We start from the raw sequence: 17,974 nt of genomic DNA, 5'->3' as shown, positions 1-17,974 counted from the left end.
TGAAGGAGGCTCCAGGCTCTGAGATGTCTGCCCAGAGCCCTACACAGAACTTGAATTCATGAACTGTGAGAAAACGACCTGAGCCACAGTCAGACGCTTAAGGGACTGAACCACCCATGTGCCCCTTTGTCATTCTTTTTGAGTCTAGTTGGTATCTAGTGGAATCTTATTGTGGTTTCAAATTTGCTCATATCTGATGATTAATGAAGCTCAACATTTTAACATACATTTATTAGGCATTTAGATTTCCTCTTTAGGGAAGTACCTATTCAAGACTCCTGCTGATGCTTAAAACATTTTTTTAAATTTTTTTAATATTTATTTTTATTTTGAGAGAGAGAGAGAGAGAGAGAGAGAGAGAGAGAGAGAGAGAGAGTGCAAGTGGGAAAGGGGGCCAGAGAGAGACGGAGACACAGAATCTGAAACAGACTCCAGACTTTGATCTGTCAGTACAGAGCCCGACGCGGGGCTCGAACTCACAGACTGTGAGATCATGACCTGAGCCAAAGTTAGACACTTAACCAACTGAACCACCCAGGTGCCCCTTTAAAATTTTTTTAATTTCAATTTTTTTTTTTAAAGACAGAGACAGAGCATGAGTGGAAGAGGAGCAGAGAGAGATGGAGACATAGAATCCAAAGCGGGCTCCACGCTCCACGCTCCAAGCTGTCAGCACAGAGCCCAACGCAGGGCTCAAACTCATGAACCACAAGATCATGACATGAGCCTAAGTCAGATGCTTAATGGACTGAGACACCCAGGTGACGCCCCCTCTCGGCCCCCCCGAACCCGCCAATGATTTTTTAAGCTAGACTGCTGGTCTTTTTCATATTGATTTGTAGGAGTTCACTACAGATAGAAAGCCCTTTGTCAGTTACATGTATTGCAAATATCTTCCCTCATGGTGAGAATTACTTTTTCATTATTTGACAATCTATGTCAAGTAGCAGGAAACGATGCCCCTTCATGCCAATTCTGGCCAACTATCTGTTTCTATATAAAGTTTCACTTATTATTTATATGCATCGTTAACATATTGTCCTTGATCACTTTCAGGCTACAATGGCAGAAATGAGCTGGGACAAAGACAGTGTTCTACTTCTTGTTCATTTTTTGTAAATGTGCTTGAAAAGAATGTGTATTCTTGAGTTGGCAGAGTATGTTATTCTACACATTCCATTAGGTTAACTTTATATTTGAAAAACAGGTTATAGAAATCATTTGAGACCTAGGATAATGTTATCTTCTGCCTGAGAAAATTTCTACTTGCTTCTGTCAGGCACTTGGGGACATAAGCAATCTGAATGCAGTGTCAAAAATTTTCATGGTTTTGACAGCCCAGATGACTGGAAGCTGGGCTGCGATCCATACAGAAGCTGCTTTATTTCAAATCCACCTTATGAAGTATTTCACCTGCAAAAATACCTCAGTATATACTGTAACAGATAAGAACTTTCAAAAAATAAACCCACAATACTATCATTATATCTAATAAAATCAAGAATCTTAATATTGTCTAATATATTATCCATGATCAATTTTCCCTGATACTTACCAAAAAAATGTGTTTTTACTACAGATTTATTTAAATCAAAATCTAAACAGAGCCCAAAAACTGCATTTGGCTGATATGATCCCTAAGTCTTTTAATTTATAACAGTCCCTCCCTTTTGTTTCATGTTTTCATTTAAAGAAACGGTTATCTGTTGTGGAATTTCCATTCCAAATATGATTTATTGTATCTTCATGGTATCATTTAAGATAATTACCTATCCCTTGTATTCCCTGCAAACTGGTAGTTTGAAAGCTTAAACAGATTCAGGTTCAATTTTCGTTGGTAAGACTGTATCTTATGGGTAGGGCTATATACTTCCAATTACATCTCACTGGGAAGAAAATAATGTCTGCTTGACCCACTTTTCAATGATGTCAAGATTAATTAGTGAATTCAGGTGTCATCAGTCTGATCCATCCAGTACAAAGTTCTCTATAGACTTTTTATCTACTGGTTCAGGAAGCTATTAACGATCTTTGCTGCAATGTATTATTTCATTAGATATTACAAAGTATTGATTTTTCTAATTTCAACATTCTATATGTATTAGTTATAATTGTTCCATATAGAAAAACTCTCCTTAATTCAACTGGTTGCCCTGAAATATAATTGGTTTAGAAAAGGCAGAATGTTTAATTCTTTCCCTTTAAATTTTTCAGAAAGCTGGTCCCCTTATCAACCTCCAGAGTTTACTAATAAGTTTTTTTTTTTAAAAGAGGGTCATTATGAATACATAAAAGTTAATATATCTGATGTATCTCAATCCATTTCAACTATTATTCTCCTTGATGGTCAAACTGTCTACCTCTGACTTCTGTGTTATTTTCACATGACCACGGTAGTCTTCAACTGGTTCCCCGTTTTCTGGCACAACATGTCCCACGTGCATCTTCCACATGCTGTGCCTCGACTAAGCAACTCAGGTTTGCTTCGGTGGGAAATAGCTTGTAAAGACTGCAATCTCTTTGGCCTGGGAATTCTTTACCAACTTCTTAGCTCACCAGAGCCTTCAAAAGAGATTTTCTCCCCCTCCAGTTTTTCTAATTGTCCTTAAACGAGGGTTGGGCTGAATTATCCAGAATACCAATTTTGTAAGCAGAAATCTTCAAGTAAGTAAAGCAGAAAGCATAAGAAAACAGACTAATAGAAGAATTTGTGAATGAGAGTACCAAAAAACCTTTTACAGACAGCTTCCCTCAGTTGAATGTCTAAAAAAGGAAGACAGAATAATCAACGAAGCTGTGGTTGAATTCAGAAAAGCTACAGAACTAGAGATTCAAGTGATAGTTCAGAGTGGCTTCTGAACCCAGAGGTTGGTTCCAAAAGTAGTTTTCTTAATTCACCAGCCAAAGAGCCAGCAAAATATCACCCTTGCATTGGACTAAGAGCAACAGTAAAAGTCAATTAGGAAGCAAAATGGAAAATACCCATTACTGGGCCTAATGAGGGTATGTACCTCTGGCAGCAAAATAAGGGGCCAGATAACACCCAACACACACCCTGGACACTAAGATTCTTACAGATTATAGTGAACAAATTTTTAATACTCCAAATGCTAAGTGTATGTATCGAAAGCTGATGTAAGAAGGGAGGGATCCTACAGGAAAAAACGGGCACCATTCTTTAATAGAATTCTTTCCCTGAAGAAGCGAAAACAGTCAAGAATACCTTCGTCAGATGGCTAACATGCTAAAAGATACTAAGAGTCACTATATGACTCTAACCTTTTTTTGTCCCAGTCACACACACAACAAACAGTATTAATGGATCTTCAGTAAAAAGCACATCCTCCTGCATTTGAGTCTCCGATGAGCCTGCAATCATGGCCAAGCCAACCTTCACTGCAGCCTTGTGAGACCCTAAGCAGAAGGTCCAGGTAAGCTGTGCCTAGACCCCCGATCCACAGACACTGAGAGAAGAAATGTATGAGCTTCCTTAAGCTGCTAAATTTGTGGTAATTTGTTACGCAGCAATAGATAACAAATACAGTGCCACAGGCTAGTACAATACTTTTAATATGTACTTCTGGTAACAGCTTGGAAAAAACACTGGCCTGAGTATCAGAAGACCTGGTGTAAGTTTCAATTCTACCTTATTAAGTAAACTTGTATAAGGCTCATAACCTTTCTGAGCGTCCAGATTTCCTATTTATAATCAAGGATAAAACCTGCCCTGAGAATAAGAGAAAGTGCGTGAAACACTGAAAAGTTATAAAGCACTAAATAAGCCCAAATCCAACTGCTTCTCATCAACAGTTCTGCTACCATCACCTCCTGCCTGGGTTATTTCAGCGAACTCCAAACTTGTCTCCCAGTGTTTGTCCTTGACTCCTTATGTACACAGTTGCCCAAATGATCTCTTTAAACTTAAGTCATATCATCTCACTCCCCTGCTCACGATCCTCCAGAGGCTTTCCATCACATCTGGAAGAAAGTCCATAATGACCAGGGTCAGGCACAGTCTTTGCTGTTAATGAGCATAGTATACTGCACCTTAGCAAGATTCTCAATTTAGTCTCTTTTTTTATTATTTTATTTTAGAGGTTGAGAGAGAGCATGAGGAGTGGAGAAGGGCAGAGGGGGAGAAAATCTTAAGCAGGCTCCACGCTCAACATGGAACTCTAGGTGGGGCTCAATCCCACAACCCTGGGATCATAACTTGAGCCCAAATCAACAGTTGGACACTCAACCAACTGAACCACCCAGGAGCCCTTAATAGTAGTTAAGCACTTAATAGCATGCCCAGCCAAGTTTAAATACCTAGTAAAAGCACTACTGATAATAATAATAATCTCTTGATTACCTGGAGAAGGAGTAAAATTTACTGCTTTTAGAGTAACTATTAAGGTATTATTATCATTGTAAGAAAATTACTAGTACTACTGAGCCTGGGTGGCTCAGTCGGTTAAGCGTCTGACTTCGGCTCAGGTCATGATCTCCTGGTTCATGGGTTCGAGCCCCGCGTCAGGCTCTGTGCTGACAGCTCGGAGCCCGGAGCCTGCTTTGGATGCGGTGTCTCCCTCTCTCTCTCTGCCCTCCCCTGCTCATGCTGTCTCTCTCTCAAAAATAAATACATTAAAATAATTTTTTTAAGAAGTACAACTAGTACTACTAGCAATAACAATATGAACCCAATGCCTTTAAAAGATTAAATTTAGGGGCGCCTGGGTGGCGCAGTCGGTTAAGCGTCTGACTTCAGCCAGGTCACGATCTCGCAGTCCGGGAGTTCGAGCCCCGCATCGGGCTCTGGGCTGGTGGCTCAGAGCCTGGAGCCTGTTTCCGATTCTGTGTCTCCCTCTCTCTCTCTGCCCCTCCCCCGTTCATGCTCTGTCTCTCTCTGTCCCAAAAATAAATAAACGTTGAAAAAAAAAAATTAAAAAAAAAAAAAAGATTAAATTTACTAAGGAAAAATATCTCCATACTAGATATCACTCATGTTCAGAATTACACAATAACCAATAGACACCACTTTCTGTCTCTGAAAACAGAGACCTCTCCTCTGCCCATCTCTAAGTCAGCCGAAACCCTGTTGGAACAGTGGCCTCTGTCTCACGAAAGCAAAGGTAAGGCCAAAGGCCAAGGAACTCTAAGTCAGTCTTCATGGGATATGGATTTTAAGAGCACAGGAATAAATCAAGAGGTAGAAGGAGGAGATATGGGAGGAACAAAGAAGAAATCCTGATGCTAGGGCTGGGCATTTGCCCTATTCAGATATTTAAAGAGTGGAGGAATAGGGAGGGTGCCTGGATAGCTCAGTTGATGAAGCATCTAACTTCAGCTCTGGTCATGATCAGTTCCTGAGTTCAAGCCCCACATTGGGGCAGAGCCTGCTTTGGATCCTCTGTCCCCCGCCCCTTCCCTTCCCCCACTTGCTCTCTTTCTCTCAAAAATAAACTTTTTTTTTTTTAAGTGGAGGAATAGATCATTTTAAAAATTATTTTTATAGATTAGTAATCGTCTAACCACTTTTGGTCAAGAAGTTTGTGATGTTTTTAGTTTTCTTTCCTACACTTGTAGAGGGCAATTTTACAATGAGAAATCTTACTGATTCTAAAGCTGATGTGATATAATTTGACACTTAAACTTACAGTAAATCCATTTTTGTTCCATATTACAGTGAATGATGATATACTATGATCTGGAGCATGCACATTGTATCCTCCTCCATACCTGACCCACATCCTCCCAAATATGAGAAAAGAATTAATTGTTCATTCCTATTTGTCAAAAGTCTCACAAGGGATAAGATATTCTCTCCCTCTAAGAAAGTATGCTTCAGAATGGTCTGCCTCCAGTGTTTAGTCTAAAGCCAAATTAAAAAAAGATCACCAGGATGGACAACTGGCCCTCGTCTGACAATGAAAGAGTCTAAAAGAAACACATACAAGTTTCAAGGAGAAAAAGTGGGAAGAAAAAGTCCTTGGGCGTCAAGGCTCTTCTCTAAATTCAGAGGCAATGGACCTCAAGAAGACTGAGGATATGCCAGACAAGAAGCACCAACAAGGAGGAAAAGCAGCCAGTGCTCAAATATTCAAGAAAACAACTACTGCAAACCCTCCCAGAGTGCAGTGCGCATCGCACAATGCTGAACATTAATGAGACCCACACAGCGTAGCAGAGACAATAGGAACCAAGGCTGTCCGGCAAGCAGGGGCCATGGGTGGTGTGTAAAATCAAGTTGTTGTTGTTGTTGTTGTTGTTGTTGTTGTTGTTTTAAATTTATCTCTTTCAGAGTTTTCATTTCCTCACACAGAAGCACATTACATATGTGTATTACCAACTCTTTTATATGTTATTTTGAAAGGTATTACAAATGTATAAAATAAATGGATAGAGTTAACTAAATTTGCTGTACTCTTTACCGAAAGACAAAGTGTGTTTTTTTTTTAAGTTTACAAAAGTAAGAAATTAAAAACGCAAAGATGAAGGGTAATTTTGGGAAAGGAAACGATACATCATTTAGATACATGTGTGTTTAAACAAAACTGCCTTTTATTTTAGTGGCAGTGGGTTAGCTGAGTTCCTTTAAATAGTCAGGGATTTGCAAAGTGCAAAGCTCACGTAACGTAATCTGTGTTTTCCTCAAATCCCCATCGGTCTACTTACTTAAGAAATCCAGGCTTCCTGGCTGGATGCCGGCATGCCAAACCTGCCCAGTCGTGCATAGTTTTATTTCTGTTACTAAATTAGGAAACCAAAGCGGGCAATGTCTGGGCCAACAGCAAAAAGGCTCAGCATCATTAGTCTGCTTGTCTTCTTAAAAGCCGGATCATTTTAAGATTATTTAATTTTTAATTAGAGACACCAAAGTAATTTAGCCTAATACAGAGCAATACTAAGAAATAATTAAATGAAGACAAAGGGAGAAATACAAACGTTTAACAAAAGTATTCTTTTGAAATAGCCTTAATCATGGTGTTGAAAATAAACTACTACCATTCAAGGCTTAATGTGTCAATGACTGATATGGAAATACTGCCTTCTTTTTCTAAGCAGTGAGGAAGAAATGGGAAGTTATTCAGCACAATTTTTATAAAGATCTACTAACATACTTTATGCAGAGCACTGTTTAGAGAAACTAAGTAGAGCATTCAGGGACCTGCCTAAAGGAACACAAAGAAGGATTTCAAAAGAACAAAGTCATTTTGTTTATTTTCAGATTTGAGAAGGACATAAAAATATAGTAGGAAAATACAATTTTCCAAATTCCAAATTTTACTTTCCCCTAACTAGCATAGCAAAGGGGTTTAAATTGTTAGGTAATATACCTTAAAATACGTTAAACACACCTGATACTTTTAGTAAAAGCTAAACCTTGACTCCTAAGGGTATTGAGAGAATTTTAGTGCTACAACATCGGAGTGATATTTCTCTTATAAACATTTTGTTAAATACAGATAAATTTCAAAGTAATATTTATTTTACTTTAGTTCTATGAAAGAATTAAAAAATCAAGCATATGCCATAAAATCTGTTTTATATGGATGAAATGTATATAAATACCAGAATTTAGACACTGTAGAAAAATTAAAATTTGAGTGTTATAATAGGCCCTGAAAGGCTGACCAAATATGACTTAAAGAAAAACAAAGATGTTCACAATATTTACTTCTTTAGCAATACAGACATTCATATTTATTTATAAAGAAGCCACAAAGAAAAGAACCCTTCCAGGAATCATTCAAATTGTTTGGTATCCTTTCATCCAATCTTTTTATACATATTTCCATGATTTCTACACAACACTGAAATGCATTTAAGTAATCTGATGTGAGACAAAACCCAGAGCTTTCATCTTCTTTTTGCTCAACTCCCACCACCAAGATCTGGCCAAAAGTGAGGAGCAGAAGCAGGTCACAGGGGCTGGATAAGCAGAAGCGATCTCTCTCGCTCTCAAGGCTATTCGTCAACTGTCCATCTTACTGAAGTCACAACGCACACCATTTCCATCTGGCCCCCTTGTCTGGCCCTTCACTGTCTCTACATTATTGACAAGAGGCACACTGCTGTGGAAGGCACAATAAAATTAGAGACATAAGCTTAAAGTCAATAATTACATAAAAAAAAGTAATCGATTGATTAGAAATTATACTCAATAATGTAATAATCCCCATCGATCACTTTGATAAAAGGTCTTCCAGACTCTCTTTTTATTTTTTTTAAATGTTTATCTATTTTTGAGAGAAAGACAGAGTGTGAGCAGGGGAGGGGCAGAGAGAGAGAGAAGGACAAAGAATCCAAAGCAGGCTCTAGGCTTTGAGCTGACAGTACAGAGCCCGAAGAGGGACTCAAACCATGAACTGCGAGAGCAAGACCTGGGCTGAAGTCGACACTTAACTGATCAAGCCACCCAGGCACCCCCAGACTCTCATCTTTATCTTCTTATTGCTACAAAAAGAAGCACATATACAGATGAAATACCCAAAAAGAAGGAAAAAAATAATTTTCTGATTGTAAAAATATCAATGAAATTTAATTTTTCAAAAGAAACTTGAAAAGGAAAAGAACAAAACGGGAAGACATACATGGCCTCCTTTCAAACCTCCTATAAAGCCACAGTAATCAAACCAATGTGGTACTGCCATAAGGAGAGACATAAAGACTAATGGAAGGAACATCAGAAATAAACCCATGTTTACAGACAACTGATTTTCAACAAAGGTACCAAGAAAATTCAACAAAGGAAGGATAGTCTTTTCAACAAATTATGTTGGAACAACTGAATATCCCATATATAAAATGAGAGAATATGAAGAGACAAGCCACAGACTAGGAGAAAATATTTACACATAATACATCTGATAAAGGACTTGCATCCAGACAAGAGCAGGACAAACTTGCTGTAAACGGTCACTTAAGTAAACATTTTAGGCTTTGTGAACCAGAGAGTCACTGTTACAACTACTCACTTCTGCCACTGTACATTCAATATGTGTATGAATAGGCATGACTGTCTTCCAGTAAAACTTTCTTTACAAAATCAGGTGGAGGCCCATCACATCTGGGGGCATCAGATTTGGCCCATAGGTCAGAGTTTGCTAACCCCTGGTCTCCCAACACATCCTTCCAAGTTATCTGATTCCCATTCTATGAGAGCTATTTCACAACTCTGTAAGTTGTAGATTACTGATAGCAATGTAAAATAATCCTTATTTATAAACACAAAAATAAATTATGTTCAATGGAGGGACAACCCTCTGTGGAAAAAAGGTTTTGTTTCCATTTTTAGTTCATTTCAATATTCTTAATCTATAAATGCTCTGTTCTTTGCATCCTCCTTTGAATTGGTTGTAATACCTCATTTAACAGGTTGAATAAAAGGTTTAACACATCTAAAAATTTTTATATCTGTATGGAAATCATTACCTTCTCATATTTTGTGAAAATTATCCTTTAACATCAGAACATATAAAGAACTCTTACAACTAATAATACAAACAACTGAATTTGAAATTGAGCATAAGATTTCTAAACAGATACACTTCACCAAAGAAATGGCAAATAAGTACAACAAAAAGATAGTGACTTAGTCTGTTCAGGCTGCTATAATAAAAATACCATAAATTGGGTGGCTTAAAAACAGAAATTCGGGGCATCTGGGTGGCTCAGTCGGTTAAGTGTCCAACTCTTGATATTGGCTCAGGTCCTGCTCCCAAGGTTGTGGGATTGAGCCCTGAGTCCCGGGCTCCACGCTGCACATGGAGACTGCTTGAAATTCTCCCTCTTTTTCTCTCTCTCTGACCATCACCCCCATTTGTGTGTTCTTTCTCAAAGAAAAAAAAAAAAAAAAAACAGAAATTTACTTCTCAGTGTTTTGGAGGCCGGGGAGTCCAAGATCAAGATGCTGGCAGATCCAGTGTCTAGTGAGGGCCTGCCTTCTTATTACCTACCTTTTCACTGGGACCTGACATGGTGGAAGGGGTGAGGGAGCTTTCTTGGGCTTCCTTTATTAAGGGCACTAATCTCACTCTTGAGGGCTCTGCCCTCAATTACCTAGTTACTTCCCAAAGGCACCAATTCCTAATACCATCATCTTGGGGGTTAGGATCTCAACATATGAATTTTGGGAGGACACAGTTGCTTAACCTTTAGTTATTAGGGAGATGCAAAATAAAATCCTAATGAGTTGCTACTATACAGCCACTAGCATAGCCACAATAAAAAGACTGGAAATACCAAACGTTGGCAAGGATAAGGAGGAACTAGAACCCTCATACACTGCTAGCAGGAATGTAAATGGTACAGCCACTTTGGAAAGTAGTTTAGCAGTTTCTTTCAAAGTGAAAAATATAGCTAACCACACTTACTCCCCTAGGCATTTACCCAAGAGTAAGGAAAACATGTGCCCACAAAAAGCTTGCACACAAATGTTCACAGCAACATGATTCGTAACAGCCCCAGTTAAAAAAAAATGTAGTCTTCAATCACCTAGTGAATAAACAAAATGTGGCACATCCACACAATATTACTTAGCAATTAAAAACACCAAACTACTAAAACCTGCAACAACATACATGCAAGAACTTTATGCTAAGTAAAATAACCCAGACACAAAAGGCTACATATTACATGATTTGCATTATACGTGATCTCTAGAAAAGGCAAAACTATAGAAATAGATTAGGGGTTGGCTGTGGGTAGGAACAGTGGCTAGGGACAGAAAGGAACTCGGGGGCTTCTGGGGATGATGGACATTTCTAAAACTAGATTGTGATAAGGGTTCTTCAACTGGGTACATTTAATAAGATTCCCCAAATTGAACATGTAAAGTGGTAAATTTTATGCTGTATAAATTGTACCTCTGTAAAGATGTTTAAAAAAAATTCAGTGGGCAGTAGTTTAAATGAATTATTAACTCATGCCAGGAACATAATTACTGACCTTGTTATAAAAATTAACAAGATATTATTTAGAGGACTTTAAAATGTAACGTGAGGGAAAACAAGTTGTGTGCAGGTCACACGTTGTCAATCGGTTGCAGACAGTGCCCCGGAGGTAAGTAAACTGAAATGCTATTTCTAGCTTTTCTGTTTATATATCATAACTTTACATAGTTTCTGATTCAGAAGTGGTTAGAATTGAAACTATCAATAGGAGATAAACACTTATATCTTCTATTATGTCATGTCTTTTAGTAGCGGAAACAGACTTTCATCACTCATTCCATGCCCTTCATAAAATGAAACCTGTTAAAGAGTTCGAAGAAATTTAAGGATGTTGGATTTTAGTGATAGAAGGTATATCAGAACCCATCAAGTTAAAACCTATGTAGCACACTAAGCAAGAAAATGGAGACAGAGGGAGTAAGTGACATTAAGTTTATAGGCTTTGGTTTATTGAAAGTTCACAGTTCTCAAGGCTCCATGGACTTTTAAGTGTAGGAAGCTTAAATAGCTTCAGCCATAAAGTCCAAAAGCAATTTCACAGGATATCATAGGCACCACCAAGAGCATTCAAAAAAAATATATAAATGATGATTGATACTTTAGAGAAAAATTCTTAAGAAGTACAGAATAGGTGAAATTAGTATTTAGTGTTGATTTAAAAAGCTGACTGGATCTACTATATTTAGAACCTCAAAAGACAAAGAGAAGAAAACTCATTTTTCTCTTTCATTTAAAATTAACAGTATTCTATAGTCCATAATATATCATTCATTAAATATATTTGGTTCTTATATTGCTAAATAATGCAGGGATATGATATGTATAAAATATATATATTCAATTATGCCACTGGATCATTTCACTTCAAGTGAACAAAGCATGGAAATTTATCTCTGAACACGGCAGTCCCTCTCGTGTGTATACAGATTGCAGGGCAACAAGTATGAAAGACAGTATGAGCGAATCCTCCTTCACTGGTTATGCAGAAAAATTAGTAAAGAAAAATTGTCTCATGTGCTCAAATAGGTAAAATATTCAGCCACCCAGTGATAGCACAACAGAAATCATGATTTGGGTTTGGGATACATACAACAATATGCATAATTGTGCATAGTTTTAGAACATGTTTTCCAGGCTGTATTTGCTCTGCTTTAGATTAAACATCTTTTTCAAGTCATGCAAAGATAAAATTACATGAATATTTCTTTGGTTACTCAACTGAAGATTTAAATGATAAGATTTTTTAATCTTATTTATAAAAAACTTACACCCTCATTCATAAAAAGTACATACTTAAATTTTAAATTTATTTTTCTTTAATGTTTATTCATTTTTGAAAGACAGAGACTGAGACAGAGAACAAGCAGGGGTGGGGCAGAGAGAGAGGGAGCACAGAATCTGAAGCAGGCTCCAGGCTCTGAGCTGCCAGCACACAGCCTGACGTGGGGCTCGAACCCACGAACCGTGAGATCATGACCTGAGCCGAAGTTGGATGCCTGACCAACTGAGCCACCCACCCGCCCCTACATACTTAAACTTTACAAGAAGGTACAAATGGAAAAAGGAAAGAAAGATTCTGAATTATTCTAAACATCCATATGTATCTTTCAGGATTATTTCAACATTTTACAATAATGACTATAAAATTATACTAAAAATTATCTCATTTAAGGAAGATGGGATTCATATTAAAAACCTAAATGTATAAGTAAATAATATGACTTCTACAAAGCCTGCTGTTACTCCTGAAAAAATAAATACTAAGATACTGATACTGTAAGTTCACACTAAAATAATCAATAACATTTTTTTAAATTTTTGGAGACAGAGAGCGAGTTAACGGGAGAGGGACAGAGAAAGAGGCAGAGAATCCCAAGACAGCTCCATGCTGTCAGCAGGGCTCGATGTGGGGCTCTATCTCACAAACCATGAGATCATGACCTGAGCTGATATCAAGAGTTGGATGCTTAACCGACTGAGCCAACCAGGTGCCCCAATACCAAACTTTTGAAATTAAAAAGAAAATCATCATCAAAACACACCTGCCAGACTTTAATTCTCTTTCAGAAGAAGTCAGGAGCAGGAATGTCAGCAGATCCATCCAAGAAACAAAGAAGACATGCAACCAACTAATGACATTTATTGCAAGCATAAAGGGACATTAATTTTTTAAAGCCTTTGACACTTTGACAGCCACAGTTTTGACTTACAAGTAAATACACAATGAAAACTAACACAATTTGTTTGGAAACAACATATCTGTGTAAAATTTTGATTTTTTAAAAAGGAATAGTAAAAAGGATTAAACAAAGAACTGTGATGTCAGCCGTCGGCAGCGAGGGGAGAGGTTGGCAATAAGTCGTATCAAACTAAATTTTAATTACTTCTCGTTACGTCAACCCTTGGCAAATCATAAATCTTTTCATTCACTAAAACAATCATTACCTTTAAAATTACTTGCAAGAAGACAGTATGATTTAAAACTTTTAACAGGTTAAAACGATTTAAAGATGAAGCAAAGAACAAGTTCAAATAAAATATGAAACAAAATAAATGTTTTATGCATTGAAGACAATACTTATTAGGAAATAACCCATATGCTGCCAGTTAGTTTTTCTTCAATTATACAGTTTGACCTAAAACTATAATTTTCTGATCATGTCACAAAAACGATGTACTGAAATCAAGGTAAAAAAATACTAACAGCTATAAAATAACCATGAAAATACAACCTTCTTAAATGTATCTATTTAAAACTTGCTTTTTCCAAAGACTGGCTCATAAATACAAATCAAATCACTATGAATATATGAAAAACCTATTTAATACTCAAAAGCTCTTCAGTAAAAATGAACTATGTACCGCAAGTTTTGCCAAGATACCAAAACTACGACAGAAATTACTCCACGCCACCTTGAAAATACTGTGCTGCAGGCTGATTTAGATCCAAAAATAACAATTAAATCTCTGAATTTGCATTAAGAAATGGTGCCTAAAAATATATATTTTCTAAGTTCTCAAGAACATTCACTCCAAAAAATAAAGATCGTTGATATGCATCAGCTTTTTTTTTTAATACCCTTAATTCCTGATATTCGTGATGACATATGGTTATGAACCCATCAGGGGCCTTCTATCACTGCAACCACAACACTTGGCAAATTATTTAAGCAAAAGACTTTAACTTGTAGGAGTAGTTTTTCAAATCTGTAATTCAGAATGACAATCCTGTCAGGATTGTGTGTGACAGACTAGGAGGTGGATACACTGGAGAGATAAAATAATGAGAAATACTCGAATCCACATCATCTGCTCCTGAACACCACTGCACGTCAGCTCAGGCCCTCGACCTCATGCATGACTTCTTAAATCCTCTGCAACTGACCTCAGTACTGTCTTCACGGTTCCCAATCAGCACCAAGCTCGTAAGATACCATGGTAAGAAAAATTAATTGTACACAGAAAGGGAAGAATAACAGCACTGCCTGCAAAGTGAATTTGGAAATACCCCCCTTAGGATTTCAAACTGGGTCGCTGCTATTGTGATGTTAGCTGCTTTTAAATCTTTTCACAAAGGAATGGACCATGGAAAGGAATTCAACATGCCTTAGCCAGTAGTGTGATTGATGGGAGAGGCTTTCCAAGTTTCAAAGGACTAACTTTTCTCCTTTTGCCTTTAAAAAGTATCATCACAATGAACTTTTGTTTTTCAGACACTTGGCACGTGTTCTGCCATTTCCCTTCACATCTTTCCTAAAAAGGAGTATTTTCTCTATTTATTTGACACTGAGAAGGATGCATGGTCCAGAACACAAAACTTTTTTTCTTTTAGAAGAATTTTAATGACCATTTTTATTCCAAAGTTTTTCCCCAATTTTCAAAGCTTGGAAAAGTTTGTAAATAAAATCTTAAAGTTTTAGCTCCATTTGTAACTATTGTACAATATGTAATAATATCAATAGTAAAAACACTTTTTCTGAGAAATCCATGTGTTTTTAAGGTTCATTTATTTTGAGAGAGAGTGTGCACGGCTGGGGGAGGGGCAGAGACAGAGCATCCCAAGCAGGCCCCAGGCTATCAGTGCAGAGACTGACACGGGGCTCGATCTCACAAACTGTGAGATCATGACCTGAGACGAAATCAAAAGTCAGATGCTTAACCGACTGAGCTACCCAGGCACCCCAGAAAAACCCACATGCTTTATCTAATGTAGTCTACCAAGATAATTTTATGTAAAAACCTAAATAAAAAAAACTATCACTATAACATTACTAATATATATTTAGCTATGGTATAAAACTACCTTACTAATAGAGTATTATGTATAACAAAGACACTAGTAAGGTAATGTTATATCTGTGAGAGACACTGAAAGAACAGATTCTGAATATGAGTTTAGGACTCTAACAGACAATTCATTTACTCAGTGGTCATCTAGCAAGCTCAGGATGGGCAAGTTGTTAGATTTTATCCCTCTATCCTTTAGTTGTCAAATGAGTATCTTAACCGTTCTGCACTGCACCAAGATAACTGAGTACTAACACACTCAGTACTTCTCTATCCTCTCCGTCTAGTCTCTTCTTTGGAAGTACAAATATTAGTTTAGGATATTAGACGATAAAGTAACATGAGCTCCTTTGAAATCTGGGTCTAGATTTTGTTCATGTTCACCGTCCCCCCCTTCCTCTAATACACAGCATGGTACTTTGAACCAAGAGATAGTTCTTTGTTAGGTGGATGAAACAGTTAAGTACCCCAGGTAATGTAGATAATCCCACAAAATAGAGAAAAGTCTATGTAAATGCTGACCATACATATACAGCCTGGTGACATCAGAGGGGTGCTCTGCCAGAGATTAATTATTTAGATTCTTTATTAGTGAGAAAAAAAGTGCTAGCTAGTTATTTTACCAGCACTGATGTGGAATGAGTGAAAAGCTGATTCTCCCTAGGAGGATAAAGTACCCTGAATTTCTAGAGTAGCCACCAAGGAAGGTAATATGGGTGAAGAGCCATGATCATCTGGGGGGAAGAGGTACCATAAGATCCTTTGTGTTTGAGGATTCAAAAACAGAGCTGCTCTATTTTCCCTGAGTTGATCTCTGAGCTACAATGGAAGAGACAGCAATGAAACCAGGGCTGAGCCAGTGTTCCTGGAGTCACCAGCGTTCCTAGAAACTGTAACTCAGGGACCGCCAATGTGGACCACCAGTGACCAGTCTGTACCCACAGGAGTAGGCTCAGCACTTCTGAAGAAGCACTACAGGCTGTGCTATTGTCTGTCGATTATGCCCATAACGTCTCACCAAGTAGGGCAGCGAGCCATGGTGGAAGCTCTGGAATGACCAGGCTCCATTCCTACTCTGTGCTCCAGCAGGAAGGCTGGTATGTTCCCCTCCCCACCTCCACATCAGACCAGTGAGCACAGAGATTCCAGAACTATTTAGATGGCAACAGGACAGGTCTAAGAAGAAACACTAGATTTCATTTCGATAAAGCAGTAAGAGGCTCAACTGGAAGAAAAACACATTTTAAGGAAAAATAGGGGGACCTGGATGGCTTCGTCGGTAGAATGTCCCACTCTTGATTTCAACTCAGGTCATGATCCCTAGGTTGTGGGATCGAGCTCTGCATCAGCCTCTACGCTGAGCATGGAGCCTGCTTGAGACTCTGACTCTCTCTCTCTCTCTCTCTCTTCCTCTCTCCTTCTACCCCTCTCCCTGACACACACGCTCTTTCTCCCTTTCCCTCTCTAAAAAAAAAAAAAAAAAGAAAGGAAAAAAGTAATAAACTTGACCATACCTGAAGGCTGAGGTTTTAGAAAAATTCATGCCAGTTATATGTAGTACATATTTCATTTTTGCATACATATGTCCTTTTGTTAGTTTTTAGAATTTTTATTATTAAAGTACAACATAGACTGCTTTAATGTTTTTAATTTGGACTAAAAATCTTTCCTTTTTTGGTATGCAAAACAACTTTTCAAGGATAAAAACATTTCAAAAAAATAGGCTGATTTATATGCCAGATGTAAGCAACATCTTTTCTGACTCCTGGTTACATTTTGTTGTTTGTTTCTTACCACAACCTTCTCTCATGGGAGTTTATAGCAAATTGCAAAAGCATCAGGCTTCTGTTGACTATCAAGAATGAGTGGATGCTTCTAATATCCACTAGTCCTTGTGGTCTTTACCAAAGGGTGAATCCAAAAAATGTTTGCCAAGTGGCTCTACACTGATGGAAAACCTGCCTTAATATTCTTTTATTTGTAAGTGCATGGTATTTGTCTTCCTAATAAATCACATAATTTTACTTAATCAAGTCAGAAAAGACCTTTGGAATAAAATGAGTTTAAATTTGCTCTGTAACAATTAATGTTCCAGTTCTGATGCTGGAAGTAGAGAAGGTAATATACAAACGTTTAAGTGCTACATAATTTATACATATGAAAACACGCAGGTTAGCAATCAGATGAGAAATCAAAGAACATCTAATAGGACTCCCACTCCCAGACACGACAGGGTCACTGACACCAGACTTGTTCCCCACTAAAATACAATAAAACTATTCAAAAACATATGAGGCAACAGTTCTCAAGCAATAGGCAGGAAACAGAGAACTCTGATGTTTGAAATACGGGAAACACAAGAGGTGAGGGATGTGTTGGATATGGCTTTCTGCTAAGGGGCTCATGCTGGGCCACAGCACAGGGAGGTGGAGCCCAAGCCGTGCTCAGTGGTCTCGCAGAGCACAAGAGCCAGAGGTCCGGCCTGGGTAGCTGAGGCAGCTGGAAAATGTAGGACAGGATACGAAAGGGCGGCAAGCTGTGAGAGGGTGAATGGGTGTTTAATGAAGAGCATACAGGAGAGCACAAAAGAAGGTAGTGAGCAGAAGACAGATGAGCAGGTTATCATCCAACCTTAGATCGGGAGAAAAAAATATTTTTTAAATAAGAACAAAGCTTCGGGGACCTGTGAAACGACTGTCAAATGATTTAACGTGGATAACTGGGGTTCCCAAAAGAGAGGAAACAGG

General features: G+C 37.9%; 1 protein-coding gene across 4 annotated transcripts in view; it reads right to left on the bottom strand.

Annotated features, from left to right (window-relative positions):
* LRRC28 (leucine rich repeat containing 28) overlaps positions 1-17,974 on the bottom strand; it is a 152,652-nt gene that overhangs the window by 91,746 nt on the left and 42,932 nt on the right. The gene's annotated exons all lie outside the window — the stretch shown is intronic.

The sequence above is a fragment of the Herpailurus yagouaroundi genome, unplaced genomic scaffold, assembly GCF_014898765.1.
Source record: "Herpailurus yagouaroundi ecotype Mexico unplaced genomic scaffold, PumYag 185, whole genome shotgun sequence".
NCBI classification, from domain to species: domain Eukaryota; kingdom Metazoa; phylum Chordata; class Mammalia; order Carnivora; family Felidae; genus Herpailurus; species Herpailurus yagouaroundi.
The sequence above is the reverse complement of the archived record's forward strand: the minus strand, read 5'-3'. Positions and strand labels throughout refer to the sequence as shown.